Below are 19,332 nucleotides of genomic sequence, written 5' to 3' on the forward strand. Positions count from 1 at the left end.
TCAAATCCATTAAAAGTTATACTTTTAGCTAGCTACTTGAATCTGAGGTAGTAGCATCGCAAATCAATTAATATCAGGAATATTATCTATTCACTCAAGTAAAGGATTACCACCACTTAACCCTCCATTGGGGGATCTGGGTGAATGGTGTATAATGCAGTCAGATAATTCCACAGGGCATACAATTTTAGGAATGGATGACTGTTTTGCTTAATAAAGAAAGGTTAAATTTGTTTTCAGGTAGCTGTTTAATACGTAAAGAATAGAGATATGGATATGATATGATATAAGAATAGGAGGATATGGTTTCTTTAATAATTATTTAACCGGGCTGCAAAAAGTAAAGGTTATTTGGATACTCAAAATTCACAAAAAAATCTATCAAATAATATTTCTATTCTACTCCACAGTTAAACTAATTTTAAAACTACAGCTTGGAACAATAAGATAATTCTTACATTAAGTAAGTAAATTAAACTAGCAAATTAAAAATTGGTTATCGTTATACAGAATGTATACAGTATAATTTATTATTTTATTTTTGGTAAAGAACTTACGATCTTTAGTTGTATAACCAACACCACCAACAGGATTAGAAGTTTCCTAAGGACCATCATATTTTACTGTGTAACCATCTAATTCTTGTCCCATTGCATTCATTAATGGGAATTTTCCTGTTCCATGAGACCCTCTGAAGTCTTCCGTAACTACAGACCAAACCATGATACCTCCAAATTCTTCTTCTTTTAACCAAGCCATCTACAAATGAAAAAATTAAATATAATTTAAGTAATAGTTATTTATATCTTAAAAAAACTGCATCTTGTAAAAATCTGTAGTTCTTTTTACTGCAGCAGTAAACAGCTTAATCACTTTACATATTGGCTGCCAACTCTGTAGGATTTATGAAGCCTCCTGTGTGTTCTTAAATTCTGAGTCTGTTGCGTATGGAGTTTCACTATTGTTTAAAACTCTCCTCCATTCAATCGTCATCCGTTTAGCACGTTTATTTTATTTTAAATACACACAATATGAAATTTACTTCATTATCTAAAGCTGGATTAAGAGATTTTTATTTTTGTAATATAGTAATTTGTTCAGTTTGGATTTTTGAGATAACTCAGCCGATAAATTTTTTCTTTCATTTAACTATTTTTAGTGTAAGGTGATACACAATAGGCATAGATTTACAAATAACTTATATAGACCACTGCTATTGAAAAAAATAAAATAAAATGTGCTTTATTGACAAGGCAAAAGTAAGTTACTTTACTTATTTACTTACTTAGTAAGTAAGTAAGTTACTTGACTTAGTTATTTACTTCACAGAAAATAATAATAATAAAAATTGAATAATTCATTCAATGGAATAAATGATAGATTTGCATAAAATTCATATAATAATTTATTTTATTTAATGGAATTTACAACTACATAAATTCAGATGTTTGGCTACCTTTGTTATATCCATTGAACTGCAGACCATGATTACTAATTTGCAGTATCATTATAACAACATTTATATTACACAAGTAAATGCAATTTTACCCATCATGCCTGATAAAGGCATTTGAGGTTCTTTATAGATTGTTGGTATATGTCTTTGTTATGCTATTATGAATCTTGAAGTACAAAACTCTCAGTTTCCATTTTCTGAGCAAAAATTCTTTATTTAACAACAAACTTGTTCATTAATATTTTATTAATATTAAAATAAAAACGATACAATATTTGAATCTTTGAGGATGAGTCTACAGTCACAAATTAAGCTTTTTATATGGAAAAATTATTATTAAAATATATTTAATCCACTGGCAAAGAGTTAAAAAAATAATTTGAAGAATGAAAATATATATAAATATAAAATATTGCAATATGAGATATTAATAAAAATCATTCGAGAAAAACTATTATTCCATTTAATGTAAAGTTATTTTATTTTAAGATGAAGAAAATTAAGGTTCTTTATTTTTTTTTTTATTATAATTCAATTAGATTTTAACAATTGCTGTTTGTACAACAGCAATATTTGTGGATAAAAAACGTTTAATTTTATTCATATAAATTTATATGAAGATCTTTCAAATAATTCAGTAATTTATTAAAGACTAGTCGGAACCTGGACCCCCAAGGCCAAGGCAAAACTTCCACCCAAGTCACGGTCTCCCAGCGCCGCAGCGCTCGCCATTCCTGTGTTACAGAGGGACGGCGCCTTGAACACCCAAAGAGTTAAATTCGGTCGCCATTCCCGTCTACCTAGAAGGCTACGCTCCCCTGGACATGCGCACTGCTCATTATCCTCATTAGTGTGAGAATAATACTGATAAATAACAAATATTCAGACCTATATACTGATAATACTGATAAATAACAAAAAAATATAGAAACCTGAAAAAGAAACTAGAAAAAGACAGAATAACAGTAGCTTTTAACCTTGCTTTTTCTGTTTAGCTTCGGAACCATAACACTTCACAGGATGATGGGTTTGAAGTGTAGTCTTGTACAGTCTCAGGTCGACCATGCCTGAGAATTGTGGTTAATTGAAAGACAAGAACACCGGTATACACGGTCTAGTATTCAAATCCGTATAACAGTAACTGCCTTTACTAGAATTTGAACGTTAGAAAGATCGACTTCCAAATCAGCTGAAGAGTTAACCACTAGACCGACCCCCTGTGGGTTAGAATAACAATAGCTAAAGTAACTAAAGTACACACACTTTTGACAGAAAAATTCATAACTTATTTCTTTGCCATAATAATAAAGTAAAAGAATTAATCTTTTTTTTTTCCGTAAAGAATATCTTTAATTTACAACTTCACGCTCCTTGGGGGTGAAAAAAATAATACAATTATTAATGTTCAAGGGAGCAAGAGCCTCGGTCTGTGGCTTAAAACCTTCCCTGGTGTAATACGAATGTATCCTGAAAATGTGAAAGCAATCGATCAGTTGGTTCTTCAGAGATTTTTTTAAATGAAATACATCAAAAAACCTTCTCAGTTATGCCCAAGAAACATGGGTAAAAATCTGGTTGCATTTGATCAAGTGGTTTTTTGTTTATCCCGAACAAACAAAACCCCTTTTCATCTTTATGTAATAGATATACGAGATCTAAAATAACGAGAAAATTTTTTTTGACAACCACTTTAAAGTTACTAGTAAACATATGGTTATTATATGACCAACTGATTTATATTGGGTATGATACTGCTCTAGTATATTCATAACAATCTTGATAAGTTGCAAACTGTAATGCAAGTGATCTGGATAATTTAGGCTTATGTCAGTAAATTAGTTCATAACGCTTTAAAATAAAATATCAAATTTTTAATTTTTCACCTACTTTCGGCTTATTAGTTCCATGAATACACCATAATGGTGACTGTGCTTATATAAATGCAACTGTTAAGTGAAATATCAGGTGAATTTTATTACATACTTGGGTTGATGGTTTATTAAATTTAAGGAAGTTTTTTCCACTCTATCTTCTAAACCAAATCTACTTTGTCCTAGTTAATTTGAAATTCAATTATAGATTGCATTGCCAACATAAGAAAAATAATAGAGGTGTGAATTATGGCAGCTAAAAAACAATAAAAAATTAGGGAATTACCTACCGAAAGATAGTGGAGAACTATAAACCTAGGTAATACCTAGGTTCTATAACTGCCTGCTGGGTAGTGTAGGAAGTACCAGTAACCTTATTTTAAATTTAACTTAAGAGTGGATTTTCTATTTTGCATTTGATGAGATGGAAGCACTGACTGGCATTGTGGCATTGACTTCTTACTAAACTGTATACTTATAATGTTGTCAATCTATAATATCTATAATGTTGTTATATAATCTATAATATAGTGTGGATGACAATTTTGTATATTGTATAATTTTTATACATATATATATAGCCTAGGACACTCCCAGTAAAATAAGGAATCCAACTTAGTCATACTTCTAAATTGGTTCAACTGTTGTGCAGCTACATTGGAACAAACATACAAACACACATATATACATACATATATATATATATATATATATATATATATATATATATATATACACATTCTAAATACATTACACTCGTTTTTGAGCAGTGTAAAAATTGAGATACACCAATGAACTGTTAAAACTTTGTTTTTCAAAAACTGTCTGCCTTAAAAAAATCCTATCCTTGAACCCACCTTCAATTTATAATTAGTACAAAGTAACTGTGTACCACCTTAAGGGAGGTACAAATAATGTTAATTTTTCCATTATGTTAATATAACAATATATATTCTATAACATTAGAAACAAACCTGCAAATCCACTTCTAATAACACTTTACTCGTACATCCTTCCAGCTTTCCTTTCTAATTACACGCTTCACTTTAGACCTGAAGAATACATGTGCTGTTGCTGCTTTTTGAGGTCACAAATCAAATTTTATGATCAAATAGTAAATTTAATCATAACAGCAAGTGTTTCCTTAAACCCAACTGATATAATATTGAATATTGAACTTAAATAAGAATTTGTGTGAAGATTATAGTAGGGATGATGTACAGCCTAATAGGCAGTATTATATTGTGTATCCAATTAACAGGATTTGTAATCGGATCTCATCGGTGATCAGTGACAGCTGATTGGTGATTATAATAATTATTATTTATTATGTTACAGTTACGTTAATGTGCTATAAACTAATACTATAATGCCAGATTAAAGTAATGGTTAAAACGTAGATAGACATTGGCAATATAAGTTGTAAAAATGTTTAACTTCTTAGTAAGCAGTATTATATTTTATTTGATAATGTAAATCTATTTCATGTGTTCTTGTTGCTTTTTACTATCCTGTCTAGAGCTATAGCAGTAGAAGTTAAAGTATGGTAACCCATCAAAATAACCTTTTAAATAAAAACTACAATGAGACAAGAGGATGGTCTTACAATATTACTCGATTGTGCTCTGGAAAAATTAATTGCAGAATATAATAGGAAAATAAAAATACTTAAAAAAATGGGGGGGGGGGTTAACATCTTAATATTTAAATGTAAATGTTTTACCATTAGCTGATGATCTGATAACTTTGGTAAAAGATTTTAGATAGAGAAAATTAAAATCAAGAACTAGAAAAATGTGCAAACAAATTAGGCTACAAATTTTATATAATGGATTCCAATAATAAAAGTAGAATCCAAAAAGTGAAAATTTCAGAATAAGAATCAATCAAGAGTTAAAAATTTAAAGCAAAATAATTATGCTGAACATGTTTTAGAAAAAAATAAAAGCCAGAACACAAAAAATCAAAGTGGCTTTCATCTTACAAAATTTCTTAGGGAAATCTAATAATTGTAACTTTACGGCCAAAACTCAAAATAATACTGCTAAATTAAGCAAATCTGAAGAATTTTACCAAAATTTTGAAAAGTCATACAATTAGAAAAAGAACTAATTTTATGGTCACTTGACTGGAATGGATGAAAATAAATTAATGAAACAAATATTTAACTTTTTTTTTAAAAAAGGAAAACCAAATAAGCTAGTTAAAAAAATGTAAAATCTCAAATTATTAAATATTTCCACAGAAGTAATTTCTGATGAAATCTTTCAGAAAACTAATCTTTCAAGAAAACTAGATAACAGCAATAAAGTAACCAATAAATAGCAAGATAATAAAGCAAGCAGTAACGTAAGCAAGGTAATAGCAATAAAAGGACTAAAATAAAATAGCAATAAGATATGTTTCTAACTTTTGAAATGTACTCTAGCTTATCAGAAACAAAACTGAATCAATATGTAATGACACCCTTAGCTATTGAATCTGCACATTTTTTTTTATTTATTAGTTCACATCTTATTTGCATTGACAATAGGATTCACACATTAATACACTGAACCACCCTAATTGAATGACTAATTACAAAATTTAACAGGAACATCAAAATAAAAGATTTTAAGACAGATTAGCTTTATAATTTCATCCAGATTAGGATGAAAATAACTTTATCAAAAATTCAACAATTTTCTCAAGAACTCTTATGACTTGAAATTATAACTACAGTGGCTTCTTCAAAACAAACAATATAGTACATTCAGAGTTGTATCATTCATTGAGTTGTAACTCATTCAGAGTTGTATCTTCCTGTGCAATATCTTATCTGTAAAAGCATCTTCAAGAAAAGAATTTCATTTAAAAACATTTCATTACAATGAATAAACATTGAAAAACATTTTTTTGAAATAATGATTGCCTTTACATAGTAATTTTTAATATAATTTAAAACATAATTTCAAAGACAATGTTAAACATTGCCAATATTAATATAACCATCTACTCACCATTTGTGTTCCATTTACTTCTGTTGTATTATATAATTCTATGACAGTTTATAATTTAAAACATTATGAAGTGTTTATAAACATTATCTTAACACTAAAAAACCAGCTGAAGTTCATTACTGTTCGAAAGACCTATAGAATTTCTTAGGAAAAATCTTATAAAAGTTGTAAATATACAAATATGTATTTACAGCACGTAACACTTTTTGGCAGTAACAGTAAATAAGAAATCCAGAAAGAAAAACAACAGAACCTTTAGAATTTTAATTACAATGTTCAATGTTGAAGATTTTGTACCTAATTAAAAAAAATTAGTTTAAAACATTTGTTCTCAAAGGGGGCGATAATGCCCCCTTTGAAAATTGGAGGCATTCAAGCTGTCTAGGAAGGTGATGGCTAATAGGAAGGTAACGGCAAAAACTATGTTTTCTGATATTTCAAATTAAAATTAAATACCTACTAAAATATTTTTCAATTGAAAGCTTTGTTTTAATAATTGTATTGTTATATACTGAATACACTATCACTGCTGTTATATAATTATATATCATCATTCATTCTGTGAAACCTCCTATGTGCCTCAAAAATCAATTTTGAGTTGTATATCACTGGAATCAGCTTTTCAAACTCTACAAGTCTATGTGGTGAAAAAAAGAAATCTCCTAGGTAAAAACTGAATATTTCTCAACTTTAGAAACCTCTTGTGTAACATTAATCCACATGGGAGTTTTTCTCTATTTGATATCGTTATGTAGATGGCTTAGGGTGAACTATGTTATGTGAACCAGATGTTACTTAAGAGATTTCATGCAATCAGCTGTTTGTACTTGTATTAATGTGATTAACATATGTGGTTAATGGTTTTTTGTTTTTTATGTAGATTTAACTGTGTTTTTGAAAATATGAATAAGTAATCCCATTTTTAGTTGTGGGGAACTTCTACTGAGCTTAGCAACAAGAAAATTTACTGGTAAGTTAATTTCAATTCCTTTTTAATATAACTTGTATAATTCAATTTAAGGTTAGGATGTACTAAATTTAGCTATCATTTTCATTGATTATTTACGAAAACCATTAATGATACCATATGAAATTTATAATAATTAATTTTTTCCCTAATTATGTTATTTGCTTAAGGTATTGACCTATAAGCAGAATTTGTTTTAAGATTCTTTAGAAATAACTTTTAGTACTCCGATTAAACATCTGTTATGGTTACATTTTCCCTTATAACCTAAAGTATCTTATAATAGAAAATTCATTACACATTCTTTTGTTAATGATTTTATTGTATTATGTTCTTTTTCTAGAAACCCAAGGGGCAAAAAAAGATGAATTTGTTAATGAAATTGAAACAGAAGCAGTCCAGAGCTCCTATCCTTTAGACAAAACTGGTAAGTCTTGATGTTTAAAAGATTTTTTTAATTGCAGTCTTTGCAGCCATTTTTACACACTAAATTGAATCTATCCTTTAACTTTATTTTAATAAATTTAAAATTGGTAATATGTTCTAGTAAGTTGATAATTTCTTGATAATTAATTTTTTTTAGATGTGCACTTTGCACATCTAACATGCTGAATGCCTTGCATCATGCAAGGCATTCGGTCTAGGATTATAGCATAGGATCATCACGATCCTATGCTATAAAGTAAGCAATATAAATCGGTTAAATAATATCTGGTAGCTCTGTCAATAAAATAAAATTCCAACATTCATAAATTTTTGTTCACTACCATATTATTAGCTTTTATGATTTTTTCTTTCAGGTACCCCAGATCAGTTGAAGGTATATTGAAAGCAGCGGTAGGTGCAAATGCCAGTATCGAATTAGTTCAACAAAATGTATCTTCTTTTGATGAGGCCAATGAAGATAGAATCCTTTTTTGTAATTCGTTGATACCGATTTCAGGTAACACTGCTGTCTATATATTTTTAGATTCTAATAATGAATATTCACAAGACCAGCTAGAGTTTATTGATATAGTTGTCTCAAATAACACACCAAACAATAATTCAAGAGCTATTTCATCAATGATTGACTCTGAGGTAAGTTCTGAAAGACCTAGTATTGAATTGACTGTTATTAATGAGGAAGTTGGGTCAAATATTCCTACTGCGACTAACACCTCTTGTGAGGAAGTAAATAAGGTTAGAAAACCAAAAAAAAAGTATTGCCGAGATAAAAAACATGAAACATAAATTTAAAAAAAACAAAAAACATAGAGCTTTAGGAAAACAGTATTTAGGAGATAAAAGAGTTGGAAGACAGGTTGTAGGAACACTTGTAAAGGAAGCTAGATCCCTAAAAGGTAGATGTAACCGTGTCTTATTACCCGAACCTTCGAAAAGAACGAATCAAACTTTTTTGTGCACTACGATATCTGATACCAAGCAACAGAAAATATTTAATCATTTTTTGCATAGTCCTACCTCATGGGAAGAAAAACAAACATTTGTGACAACTTTAGTTAATTCAAGGCCCATTATTAAAAGAAGAAGCTCCACACATCTCAAAAACGTCAAATTCGAGGGACATGACAACCTACTGGAAAATGATGCTGGAGAGAAGATAAGGGTATGTAGAATTTTTTTTTTTAGACACTTGTTCTTGGAGAGGATACATTTAAAAGATGGGTTTCCAGATCAGGACAACTCAATAAGATAAGTGAGAATGGAGAATCAATTGATGAATTAGATGGACAGACTGATAAAATAACAGAAAAGAAGCAAAAGAGAGATTATAAAAAAAAGAGGCAATTCCCAATAAGTGACACAAAAAAAAATCAAAATCTCCAGGAGCTTAAAGAAGTTATAGATAAAGATTTTTGGCCCTTCTATGATGGTCTTCCATTCAGTTATGCAGAAAAAGAGGAGCGCAATAGAACATGTTAAGGTAAAAAGAAATTTAAAAAAAATTTAAAGACAGGTGTCAACAAATTAATATTTTTAATAAAATAATATTATACTGTACATTTATGTAAAACTATAATGTATAGAACTGTTACTTTAAACTTTTAAGAGCGTTTTTATATTTTCACAATATACTAATGAAGCAACAGTTATTCATTAGTTTTATTTTTAGTTAGCAAACCTTATTATAATAATTCAATACAAAGTTTAACTTTTTGTTTATAAAAGTCTGATTAGTTATAATACAAGTCAGTAGGATAAGAAACTAATTAAATATCTCTTGTAATGTTACTATATTTTTTTTGTCTTTAATTTTTAAGAATGTTTTTATATTTTCAGTGTACTAATGAAGCAATAGTTATTCATTAGTTTATTTTTAGTTTGTAAACCTAATGGTAATTAACCAATTAAATATCTCTTATAATGTATTTTTGTACTGTTATCTAAAAAAATGAAAGTGTTTTGTTGTAAGTAACGTCTTTACATTCTATCTCTACAATTATTTTGTTTCCTAGTAATTTCAATAATTCAGAAAAACATTTTATAATATAAACCTAATAATATCATGAACACTTGTATTAGGTTTCAGTTCAAGAAAAGAGCAGGCAAAATTAAGTTTCTAGGCAGACAGATGTTTTTCAAAGCATATTTTTCAACTATAACTAAAACATCCAAGTTCAAAAGGCCCTATGTAGCCGATCACCATTGTTTGACATAACCTACATGTTTTTTGAATTGTAAGAAATCTTCTAAGCAAGTAATAGATGAAAAAAAGAATTTATCTTAAATACAGGTAATTAGAAATCTTAGATTAAATTTATGATATAACTGTTATATTACATTCTGTTAATTCAATTTCAAAGGTTTTTCTGCTCTCCTGAAAAAATTAGAATGAATGATGATATATATATATATATATATATATATAACTATACAATTAAATATGCATTTTAATTGCTCTCATTTAAAGTGTAACATTCAACTCAGAAATAGGATATGCCACGTTTAAAAACAATTGCAGTTGCTGTTTTTAAGAGAACTGCAATTATTATTTTTAACAGATGGTAAGTTTTAGGCTAGAAACGTTTTGATTCTCAATGTGGGTGGTGGGTGAAAAAGTTTAACAATCAATTGTTTAAAAGAATATTACATAAAAAAAAAACAAAAAACATGGTGAATATTTGGACTGTACAACTATGCTGGCCAGGAGTTTGACTGTGTGGTTTGTCAAGCTCTTCATCATTTGGCCATTAACATTTTACTTTACTTTATAATCTTCAATCTCAAACATAAACAATAAAACAATAAATCTCAAACATTTTTAAGTGATCATAAAAACACAAGTATAAAACATAATTATGTATAAAATATAATTCTCAAGACTTATCTCTTCTAATAGAAGAGATACAATAATATGAATAATATCTGTATGACTAATAATTAAAATATAATAAAGCAGATCTTTAAATAATTACAGTTACGGCATTCGTGATTTGTACATTTTGACAATCTTAAAATCTTACACAGTATACAGAAAGTAAGGCAAATCAATAAGAATTTCAAATTAAAGTTTTATAAATTCTTAAATTAACAGTTTCACTCCAGTAGCAGTTATTTTAAATAAATAATATTTAGTTTATATTAATTTTAACAATAGTTTCATAAAATAAATCAACAGCACTTATGTATTGAATAACGCCAATGTACTGTCTTTTTCTAATTAGTCTTTGGAATGTAACATATTACTTCAGAGGATTATATGTATGAACGTAAATGAAATTTAGTCATGTACAATCTCAGGTTAACCATTCCTAAGATGTCTGGTTATATTTGAAACTCAACCGCAAAAGGAAAACAGTTATTAATGATCTAGTATTCAAATCTTATTCAAATCTGTTTAAAAGAAAGTTCTAAGGTTCAAATTCTAATAAAGGCAGTACAGATATGTACTTTTATACAGATTTGAATTTTACTAGATTAAGGATATTGGTATTGGGTTACAATTAACTGCCTATCTCAGGAATGGTCGACCTGAGACTGTACAAGACTAAACTCCATTTATATTCATATATATCATCCTCTGAAGAAATATCTTGCAGCGATTCCAGAACCTAATCAGAAAAAGAGAGAATGGTAACGTACTAATTAATTTTTCAAAGTAATGCTTCTAAATAATTAAATTTTTTATAATGATTTAATAAATGTAATCTGATATTTTCATTGGCTTTTAATTATTGCTACTTAAAAATTATACCAAGAACATTCTAGTATCGAGTTAAATTTTAAAAGTGTTTATTTGGTTATTTGAAATACCAAATGAAGTTTTTCATTTGCCCAAGTAATTTCCTTTTCAGATAATGTGTATCTATGTCCAGAAACAGTTTACGAATTAACTTCTGTTAGTATTTCCTGTCAAGGTAATATTAGAATATCACTGTGTGCTGGAAAAACATAAAAAGGAGATGGACCTTGAAAGTGAGGAAAACTTACTTCCGCTTCTTCTGTTGATTCTTTTCTAGATAATACACAAACTAACCACAAAGCACCATTATAATGCACAAGACAAAACCTTTTATATCATAAATTTGAGGAAAACCAACTTCTCTTTCGTGCAAAACTTGTTGTTCATATTCTTCATTTCTGGAAATAATTTTTGTTTTAAAATATCCTTTCCTGACTGGTAAAAAAGCACGCAACTTCTGAGTACCTTAGATTGCCATCGTTTTGCTAAATACTTTTCATTTGAAACAAATATGAAATTCATATTTTTAATATTTGACCAAGCCTAATAATAAAGCTGAGTGACTGTTGTTACTTGATCTTGCTATGGGCGTTGTAAACTTGCTTTTGATGTTAATCTTTTCTTTTAAGACTATCACCAAAACCAACAAATGCACTTTTTAATGTGATGTGGCAAACGAATGCCATTCTGCCCCTGGACCAAAGTCATCATCATACATTAAATTCACAAAATTTTTACGATTTTTATATTGAGCTTCTGAGCCATCTGAGAAGTAAGTTTATTCACAATATTATACTATTCTTTTAAAAACTGAATTAGTTTTTACCTTTTTTAAGGTGACACTTTCATTTTCAACTTTAAAATTTTCTAGTTTAACCAGGTTGGTCTCTTCAATTGCTAAAGGATCTTTTTCAATATCACCATTAATAACATCTAGCGGTTCCTCTTTCAGTTGTACTAAATCCTGTAATACAAAACAAAATATGAATGCTACAAATTAAATATGTTTATGATTATTTGTATAATTTATAAAATAAAAATAAATTGCAACTCTAATTGACTTACAACACACATTAACAGATCAGCGACTGTTATATTATTATTATTATTATTATTATTAGACGACTTTAATGTGCAAGGTTTTACATGAGAAAATCACAAAAACCTTTCTTTTGTTAAATATTAACATCCAAATTTAAATGTTAAAAATGCTAAAGACAGCAACAAAATTCTAGCAAGTACTTTGAAAAACTATTAAACTACGAAGAACCTAAGGTAAGATTTCAATTCCAAAATTCAGCAATATGAACTGACAAATCAAAAACACATAAGGAAATAAAAATAGACAAACTCATCAAGAAAATAAACAAGGTAACAGGTGATGGCTTGATTGCAGCAGAATTACAAAAGAATCATGCAAACAGCAAAGAAAAAACTTAAGAAAGAGATATGGAAAACTCAAAAAAATTCCATTAATACATCCACTACACAAATATGAAAATGATACAGAAGTAAATAACTACAAAAGGATTAACCTCTTACCTATGACATACAAAATCCTTTCAAAAGGACTTAAAATTAGAATCTAATTAATCGCAGACTATGGCTAAAAACATTTACCAAAAAGACAGAATTCATAACCATCCAAGATTCCCTAAAGTTGCAAAATAACAAAATATGGGAAAATCAATAAATTCAACAAATTTAAATATATGGGAGAAATAACCCAAATTAATGGTTTAGATAAAAAAAAGCCAATCAAGCGCGAATGAGAATATTAAAATAAGCCTATCAACTAACAAAAGATATCTTCAACAAAAAGAATATTTCAGAAGATGCCTAAATCAGATATTAAAATAATCAAGTAGTAAAAAGTAGAGAACAGCGAAATAATATTAACATAATGATTACCACATGCAGCTCACCTTAAATCTATCTGTGAGGCCATGTGACATGGCTCACTGATTCTTATACAGAGTAAAGACATTACTGAAAAACCAAAATGACTAGGAAATAATTTGATTTCTAAAGAAGAAACAACAGCTGAAAATTTGATTTCACATGCAGTAGAAACAGATAATAACGAGGATAGCTACCAAAACCTTCCAGTTATCAAAAAGGGTACCATTTCTCTTTTTCAAGAAACACTTTCAAATTATAAAGAGGCTATATAGAATGTCAAAGCATCTGAATGAAATGAAGCGATAGGTAAAGAAATAAATCCTGTTCATCAGAATCAAACATGGCAGCTACCGAAGAAATGTCCAGATTGCCAAGGGTGGATAGGTGTTTACGAACAATGATTTGCTTCAAAATGACAGGTGAATCACCCGGCAACACATCATTATTAAATTAGGCATATCTAAAGAACAAGCTGCCCACATTATCAAGCAATTGGGTTACTATAAAATCTGTGCACAATGGGTACCATGCAACTTCCACTTCTTCCCTCACCCCAAGAGGGATTTCAAAGGTAATCTCATTACACCACCGACAATGTGGTGAAGGAAGCTGTGACCACTTGGATTCGAGAAAGACCGCCATAATTTTTCACATGAATTTGTCACACGTTGGGATAAGTGTACCAGTATAAATGGGGATTATATTGAAAAATAAATACAGCATTTTGAAGGTAAGGTATTATACTTTTATCCATTTTTATTTCATCCCAATATCTATTTTCATTCCCATGCTATGTATATATGTACAAAATTTATCAGCCAAGCCTCATATATAGACCAGTAAAACAAGAAAAATAAGTTTTGTGGCTTGAGACATTGTTTTAACAAATTTGCTCCTGTCTAAAAAATGTATTTTTGTCAGATAGATTTTTGTCTGCATATATACATACGCATACATGTTGTTCTGTTTTTTGTCTAATAACTCTGCAGATTCCATAAACCAATTTTCTTCAAACATGGTACTAGGTCCCTTCAAAGGAAAACAATGTATTAAAAAATTTGCAAAAATTTGAAAAAAGGGTGAGGATATTTTGCCCTTAACAAAATTTAAAATCTTTAATCAGGCACTTTAACAAACAATTTTTTTTTATAAGCGTTGAAGTTTTTTAATCAAGATCACAAATTACCAAAACTTTTTAATTAATATTCAACTCCTCTTCAAAAAATTACTTAAATATATTTTCCTTTTTTAACTATATATTGCTTCAGAACAATAGTTAGTAGGTGTTTATTGAATCTATATTTTCTATATCAGTAAGCGCTCAAACCACTAAACATTTTTCCCCTCCCACTCGCTCCAATGGTCTGTGAAAATAAAAAATATTATTTTAATTAAAATGATTTTTTTTTAATTTAAATCCATCTTGTAAACTACCCCCATTCCATTAAAAATGTAGAATTCTTAATTTTTTGATAGCATTAATTCTTTAGTATTTTTTGAAAAAAAAAATTAGCTAAATTTTTCACCCCCTTTCTAGAAAATTACAACTTTGTTTATTTAGAATAATGGCTGTATTATTGTACTTTTTAAACCACTTTTAAAGTTTCTTTTTTATATTTATCACCATTCAGAGAGGGACAATTTTATTAAAAATTAATTTTACCTGAAACCTTTCCCTTGAGTATGGGAGCCCCCAAAATGAAAAAAAAAATTTTTCACTTATCAAGAAACAAAAAAATAGTCCCACCGTAAAACATTCATTAATTCCTCCACAAATATAGAAATAATCACACTTTTTCAATTTTCTTATTACCTATGTATTATATAATTATAAATAAATATTTTTATGTAAAGATGTGAAAAAAAATGAATTCACAATTTCGGTTATTGTTTTTCAATAAAAAGTAATTATTTATCATTCATCAAATCATTTATCATAAAGATGCAAACTGAGCTTAAAATGATTAAATTGAAAAATGGATTACATAACTTGACCGACTAGGAAAGTTATGGAATTCACTGCTGGCTTTTTTAAACTGTTATAAATGCGTTAATTTCATTTAGGTGCATTTCATAATTTTATACAGAGTAAGTCAAGAGAAATACTCCTACCATTCGTGCCATTTATTGATTATTTGCATAACTTAATTTTTTAAATACCACACAGCTGTCCACCATATTTTAGTCTGTCCCACAGATTTTGCATTGCTGCTTTCATCCTTTTTTCTGAGATCGCTCCTATTTCTTCTTGTATGGAGGTATTGAGTTCATTAATTCTATTAGATCTGCTAATGAAACACTTTAGACTTCAGGTATCCCAGAGAAAATAGTCGCATACTGATGGCAGGCCTTTAGAACATGTTGGCCATACATCTCCTCTTCTGGAAATCACATGACCTGAAATATCTCACAAATCATCATCGTGGATGCTCTGGCAATACGATCAATTGCTTCACACTGCATTCAAGTCGATTATACAACAAGGCAGTTCAAGAGCAAGAAGATCTTGCAACATCACTAGATATCCGTTAGAATTGACTATCACCACTTGTAGTTCCTCTTTACAGAAATAATTCTCTATGATTCCAAAAGCTTGCCAGAGATCACCAGATGGTTACACATGGGCTGTTCAGAGGGTGTATACGAAACTGTTAAGATTTTTATCAGACCGATAATGAAAATTTTGTTTGTTCACTCTGCCCGATAAATGAAAATGCACTTCATCACCCATCAACAGGGCCATTTCACTGGTAAGCAAGTTAATAAATTTTGCACAATATGTCACCCAATTTTCTCATTTTTATCATACTCTATTAGATTTTGCACCATTATCATTTTATAAGGATAAAATTTCAAATCCTAGTGTGAAACAGTTTTATCAATGCTGTGGGATAAACGAAGGGCTACAGCATGCTTTCTGATTAGAAACATATTTGTTTATGAGTATGTATATATTCACAAACAACATACTAGCTTACAAAATAATACACAAACATCAATATGCTGTCACAATCTTACTGTATGAAGTGAATGCAAAACATTAATAAAAATATAGCCAAAATATCCCGATAAAAAAACTCTTCGGTAACAAAAAATACAACATAAAATAAATAAAAATAAAAACAAACATAAACATTAAAAAATCACATTAACAAAGACTACGAGGAAATAGTTCATAAGTTTAAAAAAATTGGAATACAATATGGTTTTCAGAAGAAAAAGACAAATACAAACACCAATCACAGCATCCGTGCTATACATATACATATATATATATATATATATATACTGAAAGTTCTGAAATGGTCAAATAGGACACAGTTTCAAACTAGGATACAATGAACAGTTAAAAGCCATCTATAGTAAACCCAGTCACTGTACTCACTACCTCAAACTCAACAATATTAATAAGAGCAGTAAGCTCTTATTAATGTGTATATAGCTATATTACACATACATAAAGATGAACAATATCTTAAATACATTGACACTGAATCACAAGGATCTCTATGGTAGCTATACTAGCCGCCTCTGTACTAGATCATACAGATCCATATGATGGGCTAATATCAAACAGCGAGTTGGTGTTCTTTTTAAAACTTTAGGTTCTTAATAAGGCTGTATAGTGCATTGTACAATGATTAGTTTGTACTTTCTGCACTTAGTTTTTCTACAATTTTTTTTATTTTTTAAAGATTTCACATCATTTATGAGAAACTTAAATAAGGTTTTTTCTCTATATTTCATTTATTCTAGATATTTTAACATCGCATTAAAACAAAGTCATTTATTTTTCTATTTTCTGCACTGGTTTCTTATGAAATGTTGAAATTTTTTTTTAAAGTACATTTATTTATTAAATTTAATTTCCCTATTTCTCCCTCTTACACTTTTGCTGCCATCATAATCCTTTTATTATATTTACTTTTGCAATTACTTCTGGATTGTACATTCAATATAATATACTTTAAAATCATCATTGTAATTAACAATCTTTTGCAAAAATCTTCTACAGATTTATTTAACTACATTGATAATAATTCCATTTTTTCAATATAAATTCTTTATATAATTTTGTTTTTGATTCAGTTTCTATCTTATTGTCAAGTCTCCCCATTTTTTACGAACAGAAAAAAACAAAATTCCATAAGAAAAATATTTTCCAACAAACATAATGTAAATGTTACTAGATGTTAACGATTACTTGAACAAATGGTGGAAAAAAACACATTTCTTAAACATAAATGAAGGTATTTGAATTTCAATGGCCACACAGATGAGGCAAGATCCAGACTTACAGAAAGGACAAACTACACAGGTTCTTATGAGAAAATGATCACACATTATTACATTTTTAATGAGTTCTGACCATTAAGAAATATAAAGATGTTTTGTATTAGACCCTCGTTAATGAGATCCTTGAAAAAATTATTCAGGTTAATGAGTTAAATAAATGGGAAAACCATTGCACCAAATATTTTAACACGCTTTAACATAATAAAATATTCCATAACAAAAAACAATGTTGTATTAAATAAATAGAAAATTTGAATCTAGCATACTTTCCAATTACAACTTAAAAATCTCTGTCTAATTAAAAACATCTACCCATAATAGATAATAAATGCCAAGAGAAAGAACAGCAACACCAGTCACTGAAGATGGTTGCAAGAATAATTGAAAGCATTAAGTTTTACGAACTAAGTAATTATTAAATTTGGAGTGGTTTATCATTTAACAGTTGATAATTAACATAAATGTGTATACAAATCATATTCATCATGAGACTGATTGCAAAGTAAACAAATATAGATAATAATGCCAAAATATGATTTTCTAAACAAATAATACTACTTCTGAGTTAAGCAGTCCGGTGAATAGCGTACATTCATTTTACAAAAAAAAGGAGTAATTAATTAGTTTCTTTATTATCTATCCCAGTTTTTCTTTTAAGTGAGACATATATAAACGACCTGATGTAAAAGATGCACCATTAGCAATATTTTGTACTCTGAGAGTACAATATTCACTGTAGTAAGTTCCTTAATGAACAGAATGAAAGTGTCACTTGTATGGCTTTGTACTGCCTGCATTTTAGTAGACCTGGCATGCCTTTAAGCAATCACAGATTTGGTTCAGAAAAATCATTGGGAAACAACTACCCTCCTCACTTTCCCAAGTTATACCTGAAGATGGCTACATGAATTTCAAGAATAACTTAAAATTCAAGTCAAGTCACCTACAACCATTATGGATATATCACTTAACATAACAGACATACAAATAACTTGTTACATGATAAATCCCCTGCAACAATGTGATATCCAACAGATCACACATAACATATAATGTAAGTAGCACAATTCACCTGGCAACAAGTCTCAAAACTCTTTGCTGCAATACGATGTAAGTAACAAAAAATTAGTAGTTTTTAATCATCACTTACTTTTCCCCACAGAAACCATAAATCTTGGTAATTAGAATGTAAGTTCACTACGTTATTTTTATCTGTAATATGTTGTTTTATGTTAATTCTACAATCCCTGTAACCCTGAATTTGATTTTCTTTTCTAAATTCATGATTTCTGATTTTACACAGAACCTAACTTGAAGAAATATTAGAAACTCTTTTTGATTATATAGAACAATATAAACTTTTCTTATATTGATTGATTCAAATTTTTTTATATAAAATTTTTAGAAAACTCACAGAAAAAAACACAATCCACATCCTAGAAAAGATTATAATTCTATAGCAACCAGAAAAAAACAACCGATCCTTAATAATGAAGGGAATTCATTAAACTAGTTTTTTTAAGAAAAACATGAGTTGCATTTCAATACTTCAAAAATAATTGTCATCGGTTTCAGCATCAGGAATTTATTTTGTACGTTAAATAGCACATTTTATCTTTTTTGTTTGTTTGCTTAGTATGTTATTTTGATTTGTT

General features: G+C 28.7%; 1 long non-coding RNA gene across 5 annotated transcripts in view; it reads right to left on the reverse strand.

The window, feature by feature from the left end:
• Positions 1-19,332, reverse strand: part of LOC142330831 (uncharacterized) — a 173,416-nt gene that overhangs the window by 3,690 nt on the left and 150,394 nt on the right. For all 5 annotated transcript variants that reach the window (XR_012757852.1, XR_012757851.1, XR_012757850.1 and 2 more), the window contains 2 exons: positions 12,306-12,443; positions 558-759 (listed from right to left, as the gene is read on the reverse strand). This is a non-coding gene — a long non-coding RNA (uncharacterized LOC142330831). The remainder of the gene's footprint in view (positions 1-557; positions 760-12,305; positions 12,444-19,332) is intronic.

The sequence above is a fragment of the Lycorma delicatula genome, chromosome 10 (genome assembly GCF_047948215.1).
Source record: "Lycorma delicatula isolate Av1 chromosome 10, ASM4794821v1, whole genome shotgun sequence".
Taxonomy (NCBI): Eukaryota; Metazoa; Arthropoda; class Insecta; order Hemiptera; family Fulgoridae; genus Lycorma; species Lycorma delicatula.